General features: G+C 56.0%; 1 protein-coding gene and 1 pseudogene across 1 annotated transcript in view; both read right to left on the minus strand.

Annotated features, from left to right (window-relative positions):
- Positions 1-24,381, minus strand: part of LOC131482427 (USP6 N-terminal-like protein) — a 409,820-nt gene that overhangs the window by 184,298 nt on the left and 201,141 nt on the right. The window lies entirely within an intron of this gene.
- On the minus strand, positions 20,422-21,438 carry LOC131482307 (probable G-protein coupled receptor 27; annotated as a pseudogene).

The following is a 24,381-nucleotide window of genomic DNA, read 5'->3' on the forward strand; positions in this document are numbered from 1 at the left end:
TGTCAAGTGGCCCCCAAATGGGTACGTGCACTCAGGAAAGCAAAGAACTTCTCTCCAGGGCCTAGCCCAGAAGTGGGCATCCAGAGGCAGATGATGACGCTAAGTAAAAGACAACAATCAGATACAAAATTCAGATTCATTTTCCTCCATTTTTGTTTAAACCCATGCCTCATCTTCTGCTCCTTGTAACAGAATAATGTTAACTCAATTTTTATTTTTGAAGTGAGCAGTTTATAAATCGGCTTTATTTATATATCAAACATTAGTATCTGTAATTATCATTCCTAAATAAAAATAAGTTACATCAAATTAAATGTAATGCTCTGATATTGCATCTGAAGCTTCTGCACTTTGAAAAGTTTTGCTTTTTTTTTTTTGCATCTTTTAAAGGAATTATTTATTTTTGTTACAAAGTCAGATATACAGAGAGGAGGAGCGACAGTGAGGAAGATCTTCCGTCCGATGATTCACTCCCCAAGTGACCGCAGTGGCCGGTGGTGCGTCGATCCGAAGCCAGGATCCAGGAACCTCTTCCAGGTCTTCATGTGGGTGCAGGGTCTCAAGGCTTTGGGCCGTCCTTGACTGCTTTCCCAGGTCACAGGCAGGGAGCTGAATGGGAAGTGGAGCTGCCGGGATTAGAACTGGTACCCATACAGGATCCCAGTGTTTTCAAGGCTAGGACTTTAGCTGCTAGGCCACCACACCAGGCCCTACAAATTTGCATTTTCATCTACATTTTCTTTATCTTTTATTATTATTTTAAAAGGCAAGAGGAAAAAAAAAAACAGAAAAAGAGATACAGAGGGGAAGAGAGAGCGCTACAATTTGCTGATTTACTCACTAAATGCTAAAAACAGATGGGGCTGAAGCCAGGAGCCTTGAACTCAGTCCAGGTAGCTCACGTGAGCAGGAAGAATCCAAGTACTTTATCCATCACCTGCTGCCTCCTCAGATGCACATGAGCAGGAAGCTGGAATTGGGAGCAGAGCTGATTTGAGCCCAGGCACCCCAAGTGGAATCCTAACATTTACGTCAAATGGCTACTCTCTGAATTTGCACTATTACAAGGTGATTCTGGGTCTGATGGTAATTCAAAGGCAAAATCTGGCAAACATGTATGAAAGAACCTTGTCTGCCAAATTAAGACGTTTTGGAATTGTACTCTGTTCAAGATGTTTTCCAAAAGTCATTCCTTTATTTTGGGCTCAAATAGGAAAGTTTTGCTTTTTAAATCATTTTCAAAAATTATTTTCCATGACACCCTTTTGAAAGTTAGGGTTCCACATGAGGAAGGGCCCTAGAGCAATGAGAACTTTTTTCCCAATCCCGCAAAGAGAAAAAGCTATCTTTAGAGAGAGAAAAATCCTGGTTCTCTTAAGGGCTCCTGGGTATGGGGTCCAAGCTAATAGCAACACTGGAGGCTGCAATGGTACGGCGCAGGGCAGTGCATGGGCACAGAGAGGCAGGTCTGTCCCTCGGGGGGACCAAGTAGCTCTGACACAGCTCCTGTTTAGCTGCCCAATCCTAGGTCAGTCTGTGGGGAGCAAATCCTTGGCTTCTTGACAGCTGCATTGTGGTCCAAGGGAAGAGCTGTCAGTCCCATACACTGATGCCCCAGCCAGCGGTCAGCCATGAGACTGCACCCCGTGTATGGTGTGGACCACACTCTGTGGAGAACATGGATGTGTACACCATGTTCAGGCACTTCAGCATCAGCTCGCACTCGTAGGGCCTACCGTAGAACTGCAGCCCGTGGATACCCTACCCAGTGCCACTCCAGCCTCCCATGCAAATAGCATGGGCAGGCATAAAATGCCACTTCCTGCCTCCCTCCTGAGGTCTTCTGGAAACATTTTATACATCTGGAAACTATCTATGAGGCTCAGCTCACAGATAGTATGGCAGTGGAACTCTGCAGGTCTTCTCTCTCACCGGCCTCTCTCTCAGCCAGAGTTGAACTGCTCACTCGGTGACCCCATGCACCTTCATCAACAACAATACAGTGCCGAGACTGCTCATGGTCATGATGAAGTTCTCAAAGGGCAGGGGAGCAAGATCATGAATGTCCACTCCGGTACCGAATCATTGCTTGACCTGGGGTATGTAACACATCAGGGGCTTGGTGTTGATGCAAAGTCAGTGCAAGCTTTCTACTTGGTGAGAGGGAAGTACCAGGTGTTGAGAAGATGCAGCCCAGCATCAGCAGCCTGAACCCCACCTGCCCTGCCCTCACAGGGCACTTGTGGGAGGGAGGGCAAATGGATGCAGCCCAGGCATGGCCACCTGGCCTCTTGCTCTGTGAAGGAAGGAGGCACTGCCTGGTGCTGGCAGCCAGAGCACATCCCATGCCAAGTGATCCACCCCACAGACCCAACCATGAGTGACCCCAGTCCCATCTTCCCACTGCCAAGTACAGAGGTATAATGGCATCTACCCACCCCAATCTCCTCCAGGCTGCACTTTGTCTGTCTTGTCTCCAGGCATCACCTGGTCCCCCTGCTCCTGAGAGAGGATGATGATCAAGGCCACTATGATACTGACGAAGAAGAAGACCATGAAGTGCCCCACATGGAAGATGGACAGCACCATGCTGTTCTGGGGCTCAGGCGCTGACCCTCATAGGGGGCATTTACAGGCTGTTTTAGCACCCTGGACTGTGCAGACAGCAAGGTCACGTCCCTGGGTGCTTGTGCCCAGCATCGTAGAGGTGGGGCCTGGGGTGCCCACTGACCCTCCTCACAGGTAGCGCTCACAAGGGCTAACTTCTCCTCTTGGACACTGTGGACACACCATGCAGAATGCCAGCAGGGTCCAGAGCACACTGACATAATGGAAATCATGCTTCTTCAATTGCCTTGGCTGGACTTCCACTTCATTCTTCTCATACATCAAGTACTGATCTCTGGGACAGGAGCACAGAGGTGACTGGACAGCAGGGGCTCGGCTCCAAATTGAGCTCATGCCTTGGCTTAGCTAATGCTGGGAGGGGCACCAAAATCCTCGCAGAGGGAGGGAACAGTGTTTGAGACACAGTACCTGGTGGTGAAGGGAAGCCACTCATTCCAGATGCTAAGGAATTCATGTGGGCCCCACCTCACTGCAGTCCCCCAAATGAGGAGAGACCTTAGCAGAAAAGGTAAGAATGTTACCAGCATAAACACCTTAGAAAAAAAAAAGGACAGATGTTCATGACCTCCTGTTTGAGAAGGTCTGTTAGGTAGGGCACCAACATTGTGAGAACAAGAAGAGACAGAAACTGGGCTTCACCCAAATCCCCCAGTTCCATGCTTCCAAGGGCACCAGCAGGAGAGTGACAAGTCAGGGTGCAGCTGCAGACAGCTGCTGTTCAGCTCTCTGACAGGGGAGCATCTCTCCACCCAGGACCATCGGCTCAGAAGCTGCTGAGTGCCACATCCCACTTGCTACACCAAATGACATACATGGTCTTCCTGATCCAGGTCCTGAGCTTATACACAACTATGAAAATAAATGAATTTGGGCCCGGCGGCGTGGCCTAGCGGCGAAAGTCCTCGCCTTGAATGCGCCCCGGGATCCCATATGGGCGCCAGTTCTAATCCTGGCGGCTCCACTTCCCATCCAGCTCCCTGCTTGTGGCCTGGGAAAGCAGTCGAGAATGGCTCAATGCATTGGGACACTGCACCCGCGTGGGAGACCTGGAAGAGGTTCCTGGTTCCCAGCTTCGGATCAGCACATCACCGGCCATTGTGGTCACTTGGGGAGTGAATCATTGGATGGAAGATCTTCTTCTCTGTCTCTCCTCCTCTCTGTATATCTGACTTTGTAATAAAAAAAAGAAAAGAAAAGAAGAGAATTTGAAACAGGCATTCTGGGTCCGGTGTGGTGACCTAGCAGCTAAAATCCTCGACTTCAGCGCGCCGGGATCCCATATGGACGCTAGTTCTAAACCAGGCAGCTCTACTTCCCATGCAGCTCCCTGCTTGAGGCCTGGGAAATCAATCGATGGTGGCCCAAAGCCTTGGGATCCTGCACCCGTGTGGGAGACGTGGAGGAAGTTCCTGCCTCCTGGCTTCAGATCTATGCAGCTCTGAGGGAAACTGGCTGCCTTGAGGTGCTGGAAGATTCCTGGCCTGCCGGTGAGTACCCTGCTCCCTCCTCCTAGTGCACCAGGCAGTTCTTTCTAGCAATCAACTCTTGCTTTAAAATCACGGGGCTGGGATTCTCTGTCCTTCCCACAGGAGGGGCCGAGCAGAGGTGCAGTCAGGAGCAGGCCCCTGCAGGCCACAGCGGATGTGGATGGATGTGTGTGGCCTAGTGGTTGGCTCCTGCATGGGGTGGTATTCTGAGACTGAAAGATATTACACCTCAGGGACAGTATGGTGGCACAGTGTGCTAAACTGCCACCTGTGACGGCAACATTCCATCTGGGTGCCTGTTCCAGTTCTGGCTGCTCTGTTTCTGATCCAGCTTCCTGCTAATACACCTGGGAGAGTAGAGCAGGGGATGGTCTGAGTGCTCAGGCCCCTGCCTCCTGTGGAGACCTAGAGTGCAACTCTTATACAGAGGAATATCTTCATCAAACTGTGAAATCTGCATGTTTGTTTGTGCCCCTTGAGGCACCTTGTTAATGCTGGAGGGTTCTTTCCTGGGAGCTGCAGGTGCGCATGTTGCCCTTACCAGCATGCGGCTGCCCCTGGGCCTCCTGCCCTTGTGGAACATGCTCCCAGGTTCCTGTGCCAGAACATGCTGTATTGACTCAAAGTCATGTGTGCATTCCCTCGCTTGGGACAGGGGGCCCTGGATCCTGCCGTGGACATGGAGAATCCACAAATGCATCTTAGCACTGGCTTCTAACCTCCCAACTCAATCACTGCCCCCCACTGAGTGATGAGGGGACAGTGCGCCTGTCAGGCCGGTGGAGGAGACAGGGGAGGGGGAGCCAGGGACAGGAGCATTGGACAAGGGACAGTATGGGGCAGATCTGAGGCCAGGGCGGGAGAGGTGGGGGTGGGCAGGAAGCGGCAGACCCTGCTATAGCTGGAAGGTAACAGGAGCTGACGCTGGGCTAGCCTGGGCTTGCCTCTTGGTATGGTGAAATTTGTTTCCATCACAGTTCTGGAGGCCCTGACGTGTGTCAAAGGGTCAGGTTGGCCCTGGAGGAGGACAGGGCCAGGGCTGTCGGGAGTGCTCTCTGGCCCACTGTGCTGGCTTCCCCAGAAAGCCAAGGGGCCTCAGTCTTAGGATCCCCATCCTAGCAACCACAGGACCCAGTCTCATCCCCACACAAAGGCCCTCCTTAGATGCCAGGAACCCATCCAGCAGCCTGGCCTGAATGCACTGATTTGTGGGTCCCCCAGGGAGCCGAGACAGTGGGCACTCACTCTCACCAGCTCCTGCACAAAGCACCAGGGGGCTCAGTGAAACCCCTAACTCCTCCATAGACATGCAGTCTTAGCGAACAGCTATCATGGCAGCAAAGGCTTAGCCCAGCGGCCTGGCTGCGGGATGCATGGACACAGCAAGGGTCTGTGGCCTGGGAAGGCAGTCAAGGATGGGCCAAAGATTTGGGACTCTACCTGCTTGGGAGACTCGGAAGAAGGTCCTGGCTTCAGATTGGCTCAGCTCCAGCTGTTGGTGTAACTTGGGGAGTGAATATTTAGACGGCAGATCTTCCTCTCTCCTCTCTGTATATCTGACTTTGCAATTAAAATAAATAAAATTCTCTTAAAAAAAGTTTTTCTCTGCTCACCACTGCTTTCTGAGTTTCTCTTACTCTACTAAATTGATGAATGCAAACACCTTTTCCCAGAGACACCTTGGACAGGGAGCACACACACCTTGGGCACACACACATCATGACACAGAGCAGCATGGGAGCACCCCACATAGAAGGCAGCTCCCCTCCCCAGGGTGGGCAGGGGAAGGCTTCAGGCAGGCAGGCTAAGCCAGAGCCCATGAGCCGGAAGCCAACCTGCTGGGCTCTCCTGCCTCTGTCTGGGTGCTGGTGGTGGGGCTGCTGTAGGACTAGAGGTGGTCCCCTGTAGTCCCCAGGTCTGGTGATTGGAGTGACAGGCACAGGGGGTGGGGACACAGGTGTGTGCACAGGCATAGGTGGGCTCCCGGTGCTGCCTGAACTCTAGTAAAGGGACCCTCACAGCTGGTAGAGAATCCAAGTGCAGAGGAGGAAGTGAAGGAGGGGCAGGAGGGCCAGTCTCCTGGGATGGGGACCTTCCCGGTAGGTGGCAGAGAGAGAGGGTCCTGGCAGCCCTGGGCCATGGCATCCCAGCCTTATCTGCCCCCCTCCTCCTGGGCCCTGAGAGAGCCCAGGCCCTCTCCCTGGTGACTGTGGATGAAGGCAAGGCTCAGGACCCTGGCCCCCCTGCTGCCTGAGACCCCTCTTGTGAGCAGCTGGCAGCATTCATGATGTCACAGCCACTGACAGGTGCACATCCTGAGAGTGAAACAAGCAGTGGCCTGCAGTGTGCTGACTAGCAAACTGTGCAGGTGTTAGAAGTGACAGTAGGAGACACGTTTGGAAAACTCAATGGATTCTCAAAGGAGGTGAGTGGGACTTAGTCAATGCGTATGCTGTGACATGGGGACAGCCACTCCCAGGAGGGAGGCCCTGGCCTTTCAGGTGTATTGTCCTTGGTTGAGCCACTGAGCCCTGAAGGGTACCTCTGTCAGGGGTCAGGGCGTGTGCACAGTCACCTCACTCCTACACTGTGCTCTGTGGCATGTGCGACTGTGTCCCTGTGCGGGACTCAAAGTTATGCCCTGGTGTTCTTTCTGCTCAGCTGTCACCGGGGCGAGTGGCAAGAGGCCAGCCTCCCAAGGTCAATGTTAGCACATAGAGACTGTGTGGGGAAATGTCGTTTGTCCTTGATGACACTTTGAAGTGGGCAGCGCAGGAATTGCTGAGTTATCTCCTAACTGATGAGACACCAGCCATGTCGCAGGTCTTCCTGGGTCCCTATGCGGGTGAACGTCCTACACAACAAGGCCTGCCCACAGAAGCAGCTCAGTGAGGTTCAGGGAGCCCTGAGACCCCAGGACTCTCCCTGAGACCCCGATGGTCCCGGAGGTGGAAGAGACCTTCTCCAGCTCCATGTTGCTGTGGGTGCCGGGGGCTTTCCCGTTGACTTTGCACAGTTTCTCTCTGCTCCCCACTGCTCCCTGAGTTTTTCTGTCTCTGCTGAGCTGACCTTCCCAGCTGGTAGAGAATCCAAGTGCAGAGGAGGAAGTGAAGGAGGGGCAGGAGGGCCAGTCTCCTGGGATGGGGACCTTCCCGGCAGGTGGCAGAGAAAGAGGGTACTGGCAGCCCTGGGCCATGGCATCCCAGCCTTATCTGCCCCCCTCCTCCTGGGCCCTGAGAGAGCCCGGGCCCTCTCCCTGGTGACTGTGGATGAAGGCGGGGCTTAGGACCCTGGCCCCCTGCTGCCTGAGACCCCTCTTGTGAGCAGCTGGCAGCATTCATGATGTCACAGCCACTGACAGGTGTGCATCCTGAGAGTGAAACAAGCAGTGGCCTGTAGTGTGCTGACTAGCAAACTGTGCAGGTGTTAGAAGTGACAGTAGGAGACACGTTTGGAAAACTCAATGGATTCTCAAAGGAGGTGAGTGGGACTTAGTCAATGCGTATGCTGTGACATGGGGACAGCCACTCCCAGGAGGGATGCCCTGGCTTTTCAGGTGTATTGTCCATGGTTGAGCCACTGAGCTGTGAGGGGTGCCCCTGTGTTCAGGGTGTGTGCACAGTCAGCTCACTCCTACACTGTGCTCTGCTGTATCTGCACGGCGGGTGTGAACGTGTCTCTGTGTGTGTCCTTGTGGGATCACAGCCCTTATTCTGCTCAGCTCTCACGTGGTACAGGGTGGCTGGAGAACAGCAGGGCCAATCTGTGAGCCCCGGTGATGTGGGAGTTTGAGAGAGGCAGGGAGACCCCAGGGGTTGGTTGCCCTGCTTGGGGGCAGAGTCTCCCTGCTGGCAAGCCATCCCTACACCACTATCCTTCTGTCCCCTGCACTGGAACCCAGCCACCAGATGCCTGCCTGCCTGGCTGTCAGGCTGTTCCCTTCTCTGACCATGGAGACAGACCTCATGGGGCATCAGTTCCTGTCCACTCATTTGCACTGGGTCACGTGTGTGTGTGTGTGTGTGTGTGTGTGTGTGTGTGTGTCTTGCAGATTCAATGGGTCCACCCTGAGGACCCTGATGTTCCTGGAGAAAGCCCAGTTGATGGCGGAGGAGAGAGCTCAGATCTTCTCCCTGTATGAACAGGTACAGGGCAGGTGCTGGGGAGGAGGTGGTCACTGCCTCAGACTGTGCCTGTGATGCCAAGCCCTGGCATCTCTGGGTCACAAAACAGAGAGGGACTGCTCAGGGGTGCTGGACTCCGAGCACCCCTGGCTTTTGACCGCAATCCCCTCTTGGATTCAGGGACCCCGGAGAAGGCTCCAGGGACCCCGGAGAAGGCTCCTTGTTGATCCTGGAGATGAGGACGAAGACAACATCACGCTCATCCCGGACCATTTTGGCTTCTTGCGGTGAGTTGCTCACACTCCAGCTCATCTCTGGGCAGGCATGGACTTCAGAAACCCCTGCAGTTGGTACGGGGCTGCAGCAGGCTAAGCCACTACCCACAATACGGGCACCCCAGATGGATACCAGCTTGTGTTGTGGCTGTTCTCCCTGCAATGCAGCTCCCTGTCGATGAGCTGGGAAAGCAGTGGAAGATGAGCCAAGTGCTTGTGCCCCTGAACCCCTGTGGGAGACCCAGATGGAGTTTCTGGCTCCTGGCTTTGCCCTGACTCAACCCCTGTTTGGCCATCTGGAGATGGAACCACTGGATGGAGGATCTCTCTCTCTCTCTCTCTCTCTCTCTCTCCTGTACATGTATCTTCCTAATCAATAAATCTTTCAAAAGAGCAAGATGGCCCCCACCACACCTATCCCCAGATCCTGACCTTGACCCATGCTGCCGTGCCAGGGCAGCCCCGGGACAACATTTGGCCAGAGCAGGGTGACTCAGTGAGGGACCTGGGACATAGGCGGCGATGGAGCTTGGCATAGAACAGGTGCTGGGCACTTGGCTTGGGCCTGTTTCTGTTGAAGACATGGGGCAAGCTGATGTGTTGTACCCAGATTTTGAGATCCCAGAAATCCCCAGGAGTCTGAAGTCAATGCAAGTGCACAAGGACGGTTTATTCAAGCTTGGAATGTCCAAGCTTGTGTTCTTGGTTGAGAGCAGGACTGGCCAGCCCAGACCAACACCCTTACCAGAGTGCAGCCCCCAATAGCACACTCACAGGTTCTCCTAGGGGCAGTCCACAACAGCTTGAAAAGGGGCAATTCACAATAGTCTGCAAGGAGAGGGAAATACCAGATGTTCCCTACCTATCTCAGCTGCACAGCCCATGCCTGGCTCTTCTCTGGTTCAGCAATTAAGGTAACCACCCACTTAATTCCTGGGAGCCACCTATGTGATCACCAGCCTTGGGCCTTGATTCAGGAGAATTGGAGCCCTTCAGTGCTAAAGGTCACATAGGCCGTTTGGTCTGAGAGCTGTCACCGATTCTTAGTAGCAATGAACCATGAACAAATGGTTGAGATTTTGATTCTGAGGTCCCTCGGATGGTCTAGCACTGTTCCCAGGAGGTGTGGCCCGACCATCAGCATCACAGAGCTGTGTGCCCAGCACTGGGCACCAGCCTGCCCGGGGAGCAGTTGTCCAGCAGGTGGCTGGGGTACAGGAGTCAGGCTAAAGTGCTGCTGAGTCAGATCTGAGGGAGAGCCAGGGCATGATCTCAGGACTATGAACTGCCCGGGGCCTCCAAACACAGGGCAGGGGGGTTTGTAGACAAGGTCCTGGTCTGTGTTGGGGGGAGTGTGTGGCTGGGGTGCAGGAGCCAGGCTCTGAGGCTGCCCCACCCCACAGCTGTGCTGCACAGCAGAGAGGCCCAGAGATGGGTGTGAGTGAGTAGGAGGGGTGGATCTCAGGCTGACCCTGGACATGCCTTAGCTGCCCACCCTAGGCCTGGGTTAGGCAGGAGATAGTGGCTCCAGGAGCTTCAGAACCCAGGCAAGCATAGACCCTGAGTGGGAGAAATGGCCAAGGTCTTGGCAGATGGAGGCATCTGAAGTGGGAACAGGCACTTCATGCACAGTGAGCTAAGGGAAGTAGGGAGAGCAGGTGGTCGCTAGGAGGGTTGAGGTGGACCCAGGTACCCCAATCCCAGGGGGCACACTCTGAGCAGGTGTCAGGGGGCCGGCCAGACTTGGCTTATTCCAGGCTGACTCCTTGGATGGCTGACATGGGCACACAGTCCCTCGCCCCTGGGTGTCCTGTGCCTGCTCAGGCCAGTAGCCTCACAGCAGCTGCTGCAGAGGGGCTGCCACTCCCCAGGGCATGGGCCTGATGCCAGCACTAGACCCCACAGACAGCAACTGCCTGGCCCTGGAGCCCTGAGCTCACAGCCACCGAGGCCTGCCTGGCATGGGCCAGCAGGATGGCCGCCTCCCCTCTTCCCTTCTCACTTCCCTGGACTGAGGTGATGCAGCTGGTTCTTCCCTGACGCCTTTGGAGGTAGAAGTGCCCGGTCTGAGACTCACGGCTCTGCTTCCATCCCCTTCCTTTCCAGGGAGAAGTCACAGCCCAGGGACAGTGTCCTGGGGACTAAGGTGAGAGCCAGTCCTTGGCCATGGGCCCCTCCTCTGGTAAGCAGAGCTGGGGAGCACGTGGGTGCAGGAGGTGGGCAGTGGGAGCCACAAGGTGCTGCCCCTGCCCTGCTTGCAGGCACCTGTGGGGGTGAGAGCCACAAGCTCTGTGACATCCAGGGCTCCTTCAGGACACTGGAATCATCCCATCCTCTCTCCTTTTGCAGCAAAGACGGAAGGATTCCCGGAGACTCCGAAAGTGGGTCAAAATGTTGGAAAACTATTGCAAGTACCGCAGCACTGAGAAGGTACTGTGGAAGGGAGCGCCCCCTGGGGACCACACTGAGAAGCACAGGGATGAGCAGTGCCTTTTGCTGGGCTGGACATCTCTGCCTCTCAGACACCCGGGGTTAACTGTCCTGCCCTAAAGAACATGGGTCACCTAAACCCCATGTCCACACATGCAGGGGACTCTCCTAGGAAACAGGCCAGGGTCACCACTGTGTTAATGCCCAGATGCAGATCCCACAGAGAGCAGGCAGTGCATGCCAACCTGGGCCCTCAGCCTTGCCCCTCCTCTCACTGTGGGTCACCAGGCCCAGGCAGACCCTCCCTCTGCTGACACCACATGGAGTCCATGGATTCCCCCCTCTGGTCCCTCCCCCGATGCGTCTCCCCCAGAGTGTCCATGGCCCCACTCTCCTGAGCCCCCCCTCTCCTGCAGTTCCACCAGAGATGCTGCAAGGGAATCCCCAGCAGGGTGCGAGGTAAAGTGTGGAAAATACTTCTGGATGTGGAAGCAAAGAAGGCCCAGAACCCGGGGACATTTGAGGTACGGCTCTGCCCTCAGTCTGCAAGCACCTGCCCTGTTCAGGCCTCAGCAGGAGCCTGGGTGCCCAAAGGTGGGTGGTTCAGCAATGGAGCCTGGCTCGCCTGCTCGTCCTGCCTTCATCTCCCAGGCTCCTGCTCCTCAGACCCTGCCATGCCTGGCCACCTGTGCTTCTGACCAGGCCATGCCCTTCTCCCTGTTGGGCACACCTGGGCAGCTTGGCATGGGGCAGGCACTGAGCAGTGGCTAGGTAGGTCCATGATGGACAGGAGGCTGCAGCATGACACTCTGACCCTCCACAGGCTCTGTGCTACCTGGCCTGCCCTCACCGGGGCCTGCCTTCTCCTGGCCTTGCATCACCCAGCAATGCCCACATCTGAAGTGGCTGGTCCACTTGTCACACTCAGCCGTCAGCAACTGCTGGGAGATGTGGGAGCCCGGACCTGAGAGGGTTGGCAACAAGGGCCAACTGTCACCCTCCTGAGCTGCCATCAGGAAACAGGGCCCACTGGTGTTGCCAGTCGTATCCCTCACATCACCAACGCCAAGTCTTGAGTTGGTAGCTGCCCCTGAGAGCTGGGCTGGGAGCAAGTCATTGCCCAGGGTCAGGTCAAAGCCAAGGGCAGCTTCCACTGTCTGGATGAAGATAGGTTCTCCTGCAGGGGGCAGCACTGAGGCTGATGAGGGTGTGGCTGAGGACCCAGTGGGGAGGATCTGAGACCTGGTTGGGGCTGATGCCTGAGCAGTGCTGTGGGCAGGAGGGGACTTGGCAGAGGGACGTGGTCATGCCGTTGGCCTGATGCTGACCATAGTTGTCCCCTGTGCAGATGCTGAAAGAGCAGGCCCGGCTGCATTGCGATCAATTCCACCTGATTGACATTGCGGTGCAGTGGACGTTCCCAAATCACGTGCTTTTCAGAGAGTGCTATGGAATGAAGTAAGGCCTCTGGGCTGCTGGGGTCCTGGGGGCTGTGGAGGCACCAGGGATCTGGGGGAGACTGGATGCAGGCCTAAAGCACAGGGCATTTATGATGAAAAATAGTAGACCCATAGGCCTTATTTATACTCTATACAATTTCCAAAGACGCCATGGAGAGAATGAAAGGAAAAGAAACTCAAGGGAAGATAACCTATGGCACTCACACGTCATCATGGTATGACTGCCAGAATATGCAAAGAACCCTTCAGCGCAATTGTTAACCAAGAGCAATGGACAGCCTGCCAGCACCCAGGGACACAGGCTCGGGGGAGGGTGGAGGGACACTGCGTGAAAGTACAGGCAATGCATCTCGTCCCCAAGGGACACAGGCTTAGTGCCTGAATCAACATGGGTGCCTGCACTTGCTGCTAGAATGGTGCAATGATCCAATCAGGACACTGTGGCCGTGAGTGTGGGACACAGGCACGGGTCTGGGTCATTGCGAGGAGGAAGGGGCAGAGGTCCTGGTGCTCAACAGCACCCTGGGCAGATGCTCACAGAGAGCGACATCCAATTCCCATGGGAACACACCACACGCATGCACACTTCCCCAGCCACTGAGGAACCCAGTGCAAAGAAGAACCGCCTACTCGGGTCCTCTACTGTGTTCACACTCACGAAACATGGAGGTAGCCTGGGTGATGGTCACCTGGGAACGGCTCATCTGTGTGGCGTCTGATCCCGAGACAGGGATCAGAGATTCAGGGAGAGGCAGGAAGCCCAGGTCCCTCCTCTGCTGACCTGAGGGAACTCGGGTGTGTTCTGGCAAGTCAGGAGACAGACCCTCAAGGCCAGCCGTTGATGCTGTGAGCCATTCAAGGAGAGCTGAAAGAGGCCACGGCCAGAGGCAAGGATGAGGCAAGGATGAGGCAAGGGTGGCCCAGGCTGGTGGAGGGTGAGACATGCCAAAGACTCCATGGGAACGGCTGGGCCCAGGGACTGCTCCTCACATGGCTGAACTGGCTGTGGGTGGTGACTCTCTGAGGCATGGAAAACCCTCGGACTGCACCTTGGCTGTGCAAAATGGAAAGCCAGCAGAAGGAAGGTCCAACTGCACATACTGCATCCCTGAGATGTGTGTGGGCCCTGGTGGGCAGCCCTCACCCAGACAGTGCAGAACATGCAGGTGCCCTGAGCACAGCCCTGCTGCTGTGGCAGAGCAGTGGACTGGGCCCTCTGTGGGACTGGCAGGGTGTGATGGGTGGCAAGGAAGCAGCGCCGCCTTCTCTGTCTTGCAGACAACGGGCCTTATTTGAAGTGCTGGCAGCCTATGCGATGTACAATCCCGTGAGTATTCTCAAATGCCTTTTCCAGGCTCTGTTCCTGGGCTGTCCATCCAGGGAGTCCCTTGTCACAGAGAACCAAGGTGGGCTTGTTGGGGACTCTGTAATCCACACCGGAGAGAGTAGGTGCAGGGGCCAGGCTCTGGACCCCACCTCGAGTTCTGGAAAGAGGAGTGCCTTCCCCGTGATCTGCTCTCTGTAGCCCAGGAGCAGGCAGGGTGGAGGATGCTTCTCAGAGTACCAGTGTTCCACAGGGAGGATGGGCAAGCTGTGTCACTTTGCAGTGCTCATCACAGTCAAGCCTGGGCAGTCTGTGGCCCCCATCAGACACGTGGCAGGTGCCATGGGACTGAATGCCACTCCACACAATTCCATGATGTCACAAACCCACTCAGAGGTTTCCCATGTTGGGTGCAGCTGCCGGACACCTCGGGAGACCCCCAACAAGGTCTGGGCATCCCCATCCCCCTGACTCAGCCCCAGGAACCCTGCCTGGTGCCTGAATGAGTGGTGGCCAGACAGCATGGATCCACATTCATGATGTGTCTGTTCTCTGCTCTGGTCCTGGCAGGCCTGACCCGAGTGCTTCTTCCTTCTGTCTGAAGTGGTACCCACTAGGGCACCTATAGAACACAGAGCTGCAGGAGCTGCCTTAGGGGTGCAGCCTGGATTCCCACAGCAGCCTGCCCCACCCTGAACTCTTGGGGTACACACATGTGCTTGCCTCTTGTCTCCCCCAGCCACTTCCTGAGCTGAGGCCCTGCAGGGCACTCTCCAGGAATGTGGGAACCTGGCACACACTCCAATTCTTTTTTTTTTTTTAAAGATTGATCCATTTTTTATTACAAAGTCAGATATACAGAGGGGCAGAGAGACAGAGAGGAAGATCTTCCATCTGATGATTTACTCCCCAAGTGCGCACAACAGCCAGTGCTGCGCCGATCCCAAGCCAGGAACCAGGAACCTCTTTCGGGTCTCCCACATGGGTGCAGGATCTGGGCCATCCTCAACTGCTTTACAAGGCCACAAGCAGGGAGCTGAATGGGAAGTGGAGCTGCCGGGATTAGAACCGGTGCCCATATGGGATCCCGGGGTGTTCAAGGCGAGGACTTTAGCCACTAGACTGTGCCGCTGGGCCCCACACACTCCAATTCTTAAAGCCCTGAGAGTCAGGGGCATGACAGGCCCAGGGGTTCCCTCCTCCATCCTCCTACTCCCTTCAGCAGGTGACCAACCCTCCCAGGGAGGTCACCCAACCCACCTGAGTTATGCTGACACAATGTTCTGGGCTCTTGCAGGAGGTGGTTGGCTATGACCAGGGCCTGAGTCACATCGTGGCACTGTTGCTGATGTGGCTTGGTGAGGAGGACGCGTTTTGGGCCCTGGTGCAGCTGATGGAGAACGAAAAATACTCAATGTCTGGTAGGTAGATGGGAGGGGTGGGCCCTGCGCAGCCAAGTCCACTCCCGACACATAGTCAGGTGCCTGGGTCTGTGTCCTCACTGGCTCCTGGTGTGGAGGAAAACTCCCTTTGGAGAGTTCCTTAGATGCCAGGGCTGGCAGAGGCCTCCTGTGCTGAGCCACACACTGCCCTCCCCATCACCCAAGGCCCTGCAGCTTTGCTCTGGCTCTCACCTGTGTGGGCACCTCCAGACCAATAGGTCCTGTCCGTGTCCAATTGACTCATATCCACACTGGCCTCTGTGCCTCCAAGGGTCTCCCCAGACTCCCACCCACTGAACACCAAGGCAGCAGCCCCACTACGCAAACCCCCTGCCCAACTCATGCACGCTGGCATGGTCACGATGCACCGAGTCTGGCTGCAGTGTTTCCCACAGTCACCCGGGGCAGCCTTGATTGCCTCCCACACAGTCCTGTATGCACCCACATCCTGAGGTTTCTCTCCCTGGCCATCTGTCCACCCACCTGTCCCCTGAGAGGCTCCTCTGGCCCTGCCTGTGGCTGGGCTGCCTTCCTGGGAAATGGCTCTGATCCCAGGCCTGGGGCTGATCCTACTCAGGGCTCTACAAACCGGGATCACCGATGCTGGAGACACTCCTGGAACATCTGGGACACATCGTGCACCGCACACTCCCAACTCTTGGAAAACACCTGGTGAGTGAGAGCCTCCTTGCTCTGCTTCAGGGCCCTGGACACAGGGATGGAGTCCCACCAAATCTCCAGTCCTCGTTTATACACGTAGGCCTGTGCTGCCAAGCCTTTCCTTGGTTCCTCAGGTCGGCACCAATGTGGGCATTAGCCTTGCTTTCCAGATCATGGTCCACTGAGATTGTAAAGGTTTCAAGAAACCTGTGTGGCCGTGAGGTGCAGATGCATCTGCTCCCGGGCTCCCTGCACCCCGTGGGCACAGCTAAGGGACTCAGCCCACATGATGTCTAACCTCCCATGTCCTCCAACATGCACTGCAGCAGGTTAGGCCTGCTCCCAGCTCTCAGCTCCCCCTGCCTCTTTCTCAGGAGAAGCAGGGAGTGAAGTTCGGTGACACCATCGCCCGCTGGTTTACCCAAGGTTTTCTGGATGAGGTAAGTGGCCCCAGGAATCCCTAACCCAGGGAATCTGCTGTCCCAGGGCCTGACTTCCTGCCCGCACCCCCTACATGCTGTCCACAATAGAGCTGAGCTCACCCACCTCAGCAGACCCAGGAGGGACCCTGCTCTACACAGGGAGACCCTGCACTGCAGGGGGTGGCCCAAGTAGATGCTGAGTCTCCCAGCCAGCAGGGAGGGACAGGTGCCCTGGGCACACTGCTGGAGAAGCCTGACCAAGCCCTGAGCCTGCAGGAGGAGGCAGGAGATGCCCAAGGCCTGGGCAGCCTCTGCAGGGTGGAGCTGTGCTGCGGCCTCACTGCTGGATTGGACACAGGGCCCTGATGTCACACACAGGTCACAGTGGCATCTGCCTTCCCATGTCCTCCAACACACAGAGCCCTCTCCATGGCCCTCATGGCACTGTCTGTGCTGGCCAAACCTCAAGCCTCCTCTCTCTGGGCTTGCATGCTCAGATGTGGCTGACAGACGTGGCCCCAGCAGCTAGCGAGAGGAGTCCCCACATAGGAGCCTATGGCTTCATGTGAGGCAGCTTCCAGGGTCTGCACCTGTGGTGGGGCATGGGCACTGTCCCTCCTGCAGCACCTGGGGTCCAGCTCAGGCCTGGATGGGTGGGGTCCTCTCACACCTGCTCTTCCTAGGTGCCGTTCCCGCTGGCCCTGAGGATATGGGATATTTTTATCCTGGAAGGGGCACACGTGCTCAGCACCATGGGCTATGTGGCCTTGAAACTGAACCAAAGTAAGTGCCCAGGGCTGGAGAGGCCAGAGTGCCAGGGGAGAGGAGCTGGGGTCCCCTGGAGATGCCCAGGGAACAGGGCTTTAGGTGGGGATGAGGAGGCCTGGGGAGCCCTGGTACCCGGGAGGGCACTGAGAATGTCCCTGGGATACCCCATCAGTCCAGCACAGTCCACAGGGAGGCATCAGCAGGGTCACTCCCCGGCAGTGTGGCCCTGCCCAGTCCCTTCCATGCTTGGCTTGACACCCATGGGTTCCCGGGGCAGCAGCTGGCAGCTATTAGTGCAGGGACAGGGTTTGGAGCAGCTGTGGCTGCTGGGCCATCCCTGTGGACCCTGCCTGTCTGACAGCCACCCTCTTGCCTAGAGCGCCTGCTCAAGAGGACCCGGAACCACATCAGGGAGTTCCTGCAGGTGACCCTGAGGCAAGACTGGGACGTGGACGATGACGCTGTCATCAAGCAGCTGCAGGCGTCCAAGCATGAGCTGGCCAAGCGAAAGTGCCTGCTGCCTCCCGCAGGTGGGGGCTCTGCCCAGGACTCAGGCCCGATCCTCCCTTGGGCGTGTCAGCAGTGGGAGGACCTGGCTGTGGGGCCTTCTACCTCCTCCTCATGGCCCTGTGTTCCCCTGCTCCTCGGTTCTGTTTGAGAAGCTTCTGATCTCAAGGCCTGGCTGGGCCTCAGGCAGCTTCCAGATGTGCTCATGTGGGGAAGGTGCAGGGGCTCTCCTATCCCCACAGAGGCGCCTCCCCACCTGGAAGGCTCAGTCTCCCTGACTCCACATGTGGGCCCAGGACTGAATGTCCTTGAGTACAACCCAGAGTGTGGCTGAGTGTGGCACTGCAGCCTCAGCTGGGGCCAAGGCCTCTGAGGGCACCTGTGTGTGATGGGAGTCCCTGTACCTGCTCACAGCTGCTGCTGGAGATGGCTGGAGAGCCTGGGTCAGCCATGCGAAACAGAGATGGTTTGTCCCAGCTGGAGGATGTAGAGTGGGCCCAGGGCAGGCCTGGGCAGGAACAGGCGAGGCCCAGCTGTGCCTCCCAGCGGGTGCCTTCCCTGTGTCCTGGGGGAGCAGAGATGGTGATGGCTGAATAGTCCAGCACACGGGGTTCATGTTATGTCCTCAGGTGGCAGAGGCCCAGGGACTGGGAGCACAGAGCCTGCCCTGCCCCGCACTGTGAAGGAGAGCCTGCCCTGTCCCCCAGGGCTGCCCGGGACTGCATCTCTGCCCAACACGCTGGCTCTTCCCACCAACTCTGGAGCATTCAGATTCATTCTGGCCATTTAGGGGGAACTCACAGCTCCTTGGCCAGCCATTCCCATGATGGGGCACACAGAAGCAGGGGGTTAGGTGACAGGGGCACCCACGGATCCTCAGTGGATGCCATGTGACCCAGAAATGAGCCTGAGAGGAAGGGCGCTCAGGGCCCATGCACATCTAGGGGGCCATGCAGGGAGCCATCCAGGGGATTTAGAAGTGCCCCTGACACTGCCCTGGCCCAGGCCACACACAGCCAGTTTCAGGGTCAGCAGCCTGGAGGGTGTCCTCATGTCACCCCTGGCATTAGGGACCCGAGGGATTAGGTGTGGGCGGTTTACCCTGCAGGCCACTTGGTCCCTGTGGAGAAGCAAACCTGCTCTTTCTTTTCCTTTCAGCAAAGCCCAGTGAGGCGTGCAGCCAGGGCCATGGGCAGGGCCACGTCCCTGAGAGGCCTGCTGCTGTCCCCACAGCCCTGCAGGGCAGGGAGACAGCTCAGGACCCCAGGCCGCTGGGCCAGCGCCCTGAGTCTCCAGCTTCCCTCGCCAACACTAGCTTTTCAGAACCACCCTCCGTCTGTGTTGATTGGGTAGAAGATACAGACAAGGAGGAAAACTCTTGCGAGGAAGACATCTTTGAGTACCTTGACCGAGATGCTCCAGTGCAGGCATGGGGGGTTGCACGTGCGTCCAGCCCCACCAGGGCCCCATGGAGCGTATGGCACAGAGGAAGGCTGCTCCGGTGGTGGAGTCTGTCCAATCTCCCGGTGCCTGTGCATGGCACAGAGGGCCCGGCCCCAGAGCTGGGCAGCCAGGAGGGCCCACGGGTCCCTTCCCTGCATTCCTTCAAGCCTGTTGGTCCAAGGCTCATGCAGGCCATCCGGGGCCCAGACACAGGGCTGAAGACGGCTTCCTGCCAAGACTTCCACCGGACTCTCCTGCAGCATGGTGATGCTGATGGGCTGTTGCCTCCCCGAGCCTCCCTGATGGGAGAACAGCCCCGTCTGTGCTCCCTAGCTGGAGGCCTCCTCGCTGGCCCCTCCCTGACTCCTCTTGGCCGACTAGGCACCTGAGTCCAGGCACTGAGCCTGGAGTCACCAGGCTGTGCCCCCTTGTGCCCTCCTGAAGGAACTCTTAGGAGTTTTCACCCTCTTGCTGCCAAATAAATTGTTTGGAATGCATTTGCTCCCATTTTGTGCCCCTCAGAGCCCAGCTGCAGCAGTTTCCCCAGGTTCCTGTTGAGTGGTCAGAAGCTTCACAGCCCCCAGCCACAGGCAGAGACCTGCTGACCCCAGGGGTCTGCACTGCCCTGCTGGGGAAGAGCCGCTATGAGCATGGATGCACATGCCGGCCACGCTGACCCCAGGCCTGATCCTTAGATGGTGGTGCCCAGGAGTTCAAGGTCATGTGAGGAGCTCACCCAGGGGAAGGGACTGCCAGGGTCCCTCAGCACCCAGGTTTCTGAAAGGGCTCTGGTAGTTGGGCCACAGCACCTGCTAGTTTGTGTGAGATATGGGGCTGGGACAGAACTGACCAGGCAGCTGCATCCACCAGTATGTGTGTAGGCTCCTGCGGGTGACTGAACTGAACCCCACACTAGCTGGTGCACACAAGGGTCAAGAAATGGGACATGTGCAGCCAATCCCTCCCCAGCCTCTTCTCCTTTGCAAAAAAGAAAAAAGAAAGAAGAGTGTCACTTGGAGGTCACCCTAGAGACAGCTACTGCAGGAAATGGCCAGGATCCTTCAACTAGTCCAAGGATCAAATGAGTGTAGCCTGCACTTCAAAGAAAGGAGAAAAGCAACCACACGTGGCAAAGAAGATGCCAAGATCCAGGACAAGAAGGTGGAGCCTCCTGCCGCCCAGAAAGCCTGAAAGCATCCTTTGCTGGGAGAGGCTGGAGCTGGGACGAGCCTGGCACATGGAACCTCCTCTTTAACCCCAACCCCACCTCCACCATTCTCAAACCACCCACCCACAAACAGACCACAGGTCTGTACAATCCAGGTGTTTGTTCACTTTGAGAGTCACCTTCAAGGCAGCTTCAAAACCGAAAATCTTTCCAGAATCGTTGCCCAGGCTGAAGAGGTTGGCAGAGCTGCGGATGTGCCAGTTCCCGGGTTTGCATGGAGCCCTCACAGCCCAATGCCTTTCAAGTCACAAAGGCGGCAGGCCTGCACCACCTGGGGGCTCTGGCAGCAGGGGAACTGGGCACAGAAGCAGTCCCTGAGCTCCCTGTTGAACAGGAAGCACTCAATGGGGTTGATGCCAGCCTGCGGGAAGGTGAGCCACACTGAGGCCGAAAGGTTGGCTTGGACCACTTCTCAGTGTTGAACTCCTCCAGCACGAACAGGCAGCGCGCAATGGCCACGCCCCACCGCCAGGATGCCCAAGAGCACGGGTGGCATAGGTCCACGGCCAAAGCCCGCTGTCCAGTTGGCAGCTGCCGGGCCAGTGGCACTGGGACGTGGAATGTCCAGTCGTGGGTTATAGTGGGGACTAGGCGCGCAGGTCCCATCTTGTGGCGATCATGGATGAAGAAGTGCAGACAGAGGTAGACTAGGTATGTGGCACCCACCACCATGCTGAATAACAGCAGGAAGCCAAGCGCCTGAAGCGCCATGAGTCCGCTGCTCTAGGGCACAGGGCGCATGCTTGTCTCGGCCGTGGTCCAGCACGGGCAGGAAGGCCGCGGCCAGTGCCAGCGCCCAGGAGACACACACCAGCATGGTGGGGCACTGCCAGCTGGCCAGGAGTTCAGCGTAGAAGCAGTGGTGGGCCATGGCCAGGTAGTGGGAGACACCCACTCCGAGCAGCAGGAAGGGGGCGTTGAAGCCAGGAAGGAGAGCAGCCCGCAGCCCAGCGCAGCCCAGCAGGGCTCCCGGGGCGGCCCATGGCCAGGCGCGCGCAGCCAGCAGGACTGGCAGTAGAGCGCGCTCAGCCCGGCGGCACTCAGCCCGGCGGCCAGGCACAGGCACAGGTGCAGCAGCAGGCAGTAAGGGCGCGTGCAGGCTGCGCTCCCACAGGACAAGCAGCGCGAGCAGCACTTGGCCCGCCAGGCTCGCGCCCAGCAGCAGGCTGAGCGTGGCCAGCTCGAGGCCCAGCGCCGCTGCCTCGCCGTCGCCGCTGACGGTTGAGCTCGCGCTCGCCATCGCGGCCTCTCGTGGTGTGCGCAACACCCCGGAGCTGACCTCGACCTCGGGACTCTCTGGCCGCCCCGCCCGCGCTCCGGTGTCGCTGCTGCCGCCACCGAGCGTCCTGGGCGAGCTCCCAGCATAGCACCCTGCATTCTCCTTCTCCTCCTCCATGCCGCTGTCACTGCAGCAGAACCCCCTCACCTCTGCCAGAGTGCGCAGAGAGGCCGCCCAACAGCATACTCTGCCTAACATCTTTCTTCACGTTTTAACCCCTCCTTTTTTTTGAAGATTGCAAATTCAGCTATACAGAGAAGAGGAAAGACAGAGAGGAAGATCTTCCATCCGATGATTCATTTCCCATGTAACCTCAATGGCCATAGCTGCACCGATCCAAAACCAGGAGCCAGGAGCTTCCTCAGGGTCTCCCATGCAGGTGCAGGTTCCCAAGGCTTTGGGCCGTCCTTGACGGCTTTCCCAGGCCACAAGCACGGAGCTTGTGATACCGGGGTTACTACTGGTGCCCATAGAGCTTCCTGGCACATGCGAGGCCAGCACTTTAGCTGCTAGGCCACTGTGCTGGACCCTCGCTCTGTAATCTTTACCATCAGTACCACATTAGGATATTCTAATTTCCCTTCTTTCAGGAATAATCGTGTGTCTGTATATATGTAAATTTACATAAGCAGTTAGATAGAAAAATGTTCAAAATGGGTGAACCTAAAATAAAATGTTTCAGAGAAATGGTTTGGAACGTGAGGGTAGCCTTGGCCGCTATGTCAGTATTTAGAGTTAGCTTTTACACGGTATTCACAGGATAAACAGATTAAGCTCCACGATCGAAAAGGCACATGGGGTGACATAGATTCTTCAAAGACTAATCTCAGTTCTTGCCTAGCAATTTGCTTCCATTTTAACAGGAAGAAAGAATGTCTTTTTGATGAAATAAAAAGAAAAACCTTTATTCAATATACCAGAATTCCTTCAGAGAAGATGCTGTATTAAACTGTGCTGACGGATTGTATATTCTGAGGCTACTAGTTTGCATATCTGATGTTGTTGCAGCGCTTTAGGATGCAAACAGCTGATTGATTGAAATGTGACTCTGGGCCTGGTGGCGTGGCCTAGTGGCTAAAGTCCTCGCCTTGATCGCCCCGGGATCCTATACGAGCGCCGGTTCTAATCCCGGCAGTTCCACCACCCATCCAGCTCCCTGCTTGTGGCCTGGGAAGGCAGTCAAGGACAGCCCAAAGACTTGGGACTCTGGACCCGTGTGGAAGACCCGGAAGAGGCTCCTGGTTCCGGATTGGCGCAGCACTGACCATTGCGCTCATTTGGGAAGTGAATCATCAGACGGAGGATCTTCTTCTCTGTCTCTCTTCCTCTCTGTATATGTGACTTTGAAATAAAAATAAATAAATCTTTAAAAAAAACAAAATGTGACTCTGTGTTTTGCTTTCTATTTCTGTGTCACCTGATGAACAAGCTTCCCAAACCTGAAACAAGAATAGAGGGGTGGCGTGGTGGCTTACCAGGCTCATTTTTCGCTTGCAGGTGCTGGCATCCCATGTGCTCACTGGGTCATGTCCCAGATGCTCCACTTTGCACCCAGCTTCCTGCTTGTGGGAAAGTAGTGGAGCACGGCCCAGGTCCTTGGGCCCCTGCACCCACATGGGAGCCCTGGATGAGAGTCCTGGCTTTGGATTGGCTCAGCTCCGGCCATTGTGGCCATTTGGAAAGTGAGCCAGCCATGCAAGATCTCTGTGCTTCTCTCCTTCTCTCTGTAAATCTGCCTTTCAAATAATAATAATGACAAATAAATATTTTTAATAAAAAAGGAAAATACCAAAGGATGTGTTCTCTTTTATTACTCTGGGACTAGCTGTTTATACATCATGAGAAGCAACTTAAACTTAAAATTTATTTTTGTTGGAAAGGCAGATTTACAAAGAGAAAGAACTTCCATCCACTGATTCACTCCCCAAATGGCCACAAGGGCCAGAGCTGAGCCGAGCTTCTGCCCAGGAGCTTCTGCCAGGTCTCGACTTGGGTGTAGGGTCCCAGGACTTTCTGCCATCCTCTACTGCTTTCCAAGGATACAAGTAGGGAGTAGGCAGGACAGGTGCCCACATGACATCCCGGAACACGCAAGGCAAGGATTTAGCTACGAGGCATTTATAGCCTTCAGGCATGTTATGAATATATAAAATTTGGAGTTGAGAAATGTTTCCTCTTGTCTTCATCTTTATCATAGTTATATGCCCTACATTTTTCTGCACAGAATTTAAAAAACAGAATAGTTTTTACTGTTGCATAAGAAATTAGTGCAAACTGCGGTTTCATGACACACAAGTATAATCTCCCAGCTTCAGTGGGTAATGATGACTTAGAGCTTGCTGTATGAGATAGCTCAGGCATTGCTTAGAAAATGGATATTACCTAGATGCAGTACTCTGCATTTACTCTACTTGTGTCCAGAACAATTGCCTGTTCTATGTTTTTGCTATTTTTTAAAAGAAGCTACAGTGAAAGAACAGATTGCTGTCCATGCCACCATGAGTGCACGCCAGCCAGAGCTTCCCAGACACCATCGCTGCCAACATGAGCACATATGGGGGGAAGGGCATGCATTGGTAGAGTCTCAGGGACTGGCACATGTAGGAATGGGCAACTGAGGATTTTCATGGACCCAGCTGGTAAACCCACTGTGAATCAAGGGAGCTGAGATGAAGTAGACCAGAAGGTGAATCCAGAGGGCCTCCCTGGGTCAGGCCAAAGCACTTGCCTGGAAGTGCAAGAGCTGGGACTGGGGGCACACCAGACCAGGCTGGGTTGCAGCCCCTGATGCTGCTTAGGAGAGCCATTCTTGGGCTGGTTAGGTTCTTTGGGATTGCTGCTAGTTCGCAACCCTCCAGCAGTGAATGTTGGGGTTGAGGTTGGGCCTGTCTGTGCTGGGCTACA

The sequence above is a fragment of the Ochotona princeps genome, chromosome 17, assembly GCF_030435755.1.
Source record: "Ochotona princeps isolate mOchPri1 chromosome 17, mOchPri1.hap1, whole genome shotgun sequence".
In the NCBI taxonomy this organism is placed as follows: domain Eukaryota; kingdom Metazoa; phylum Chordata; class Mammalia; order Lagomorpha; family Ochotonidae; genus Ochotona; species Ochotona princeps.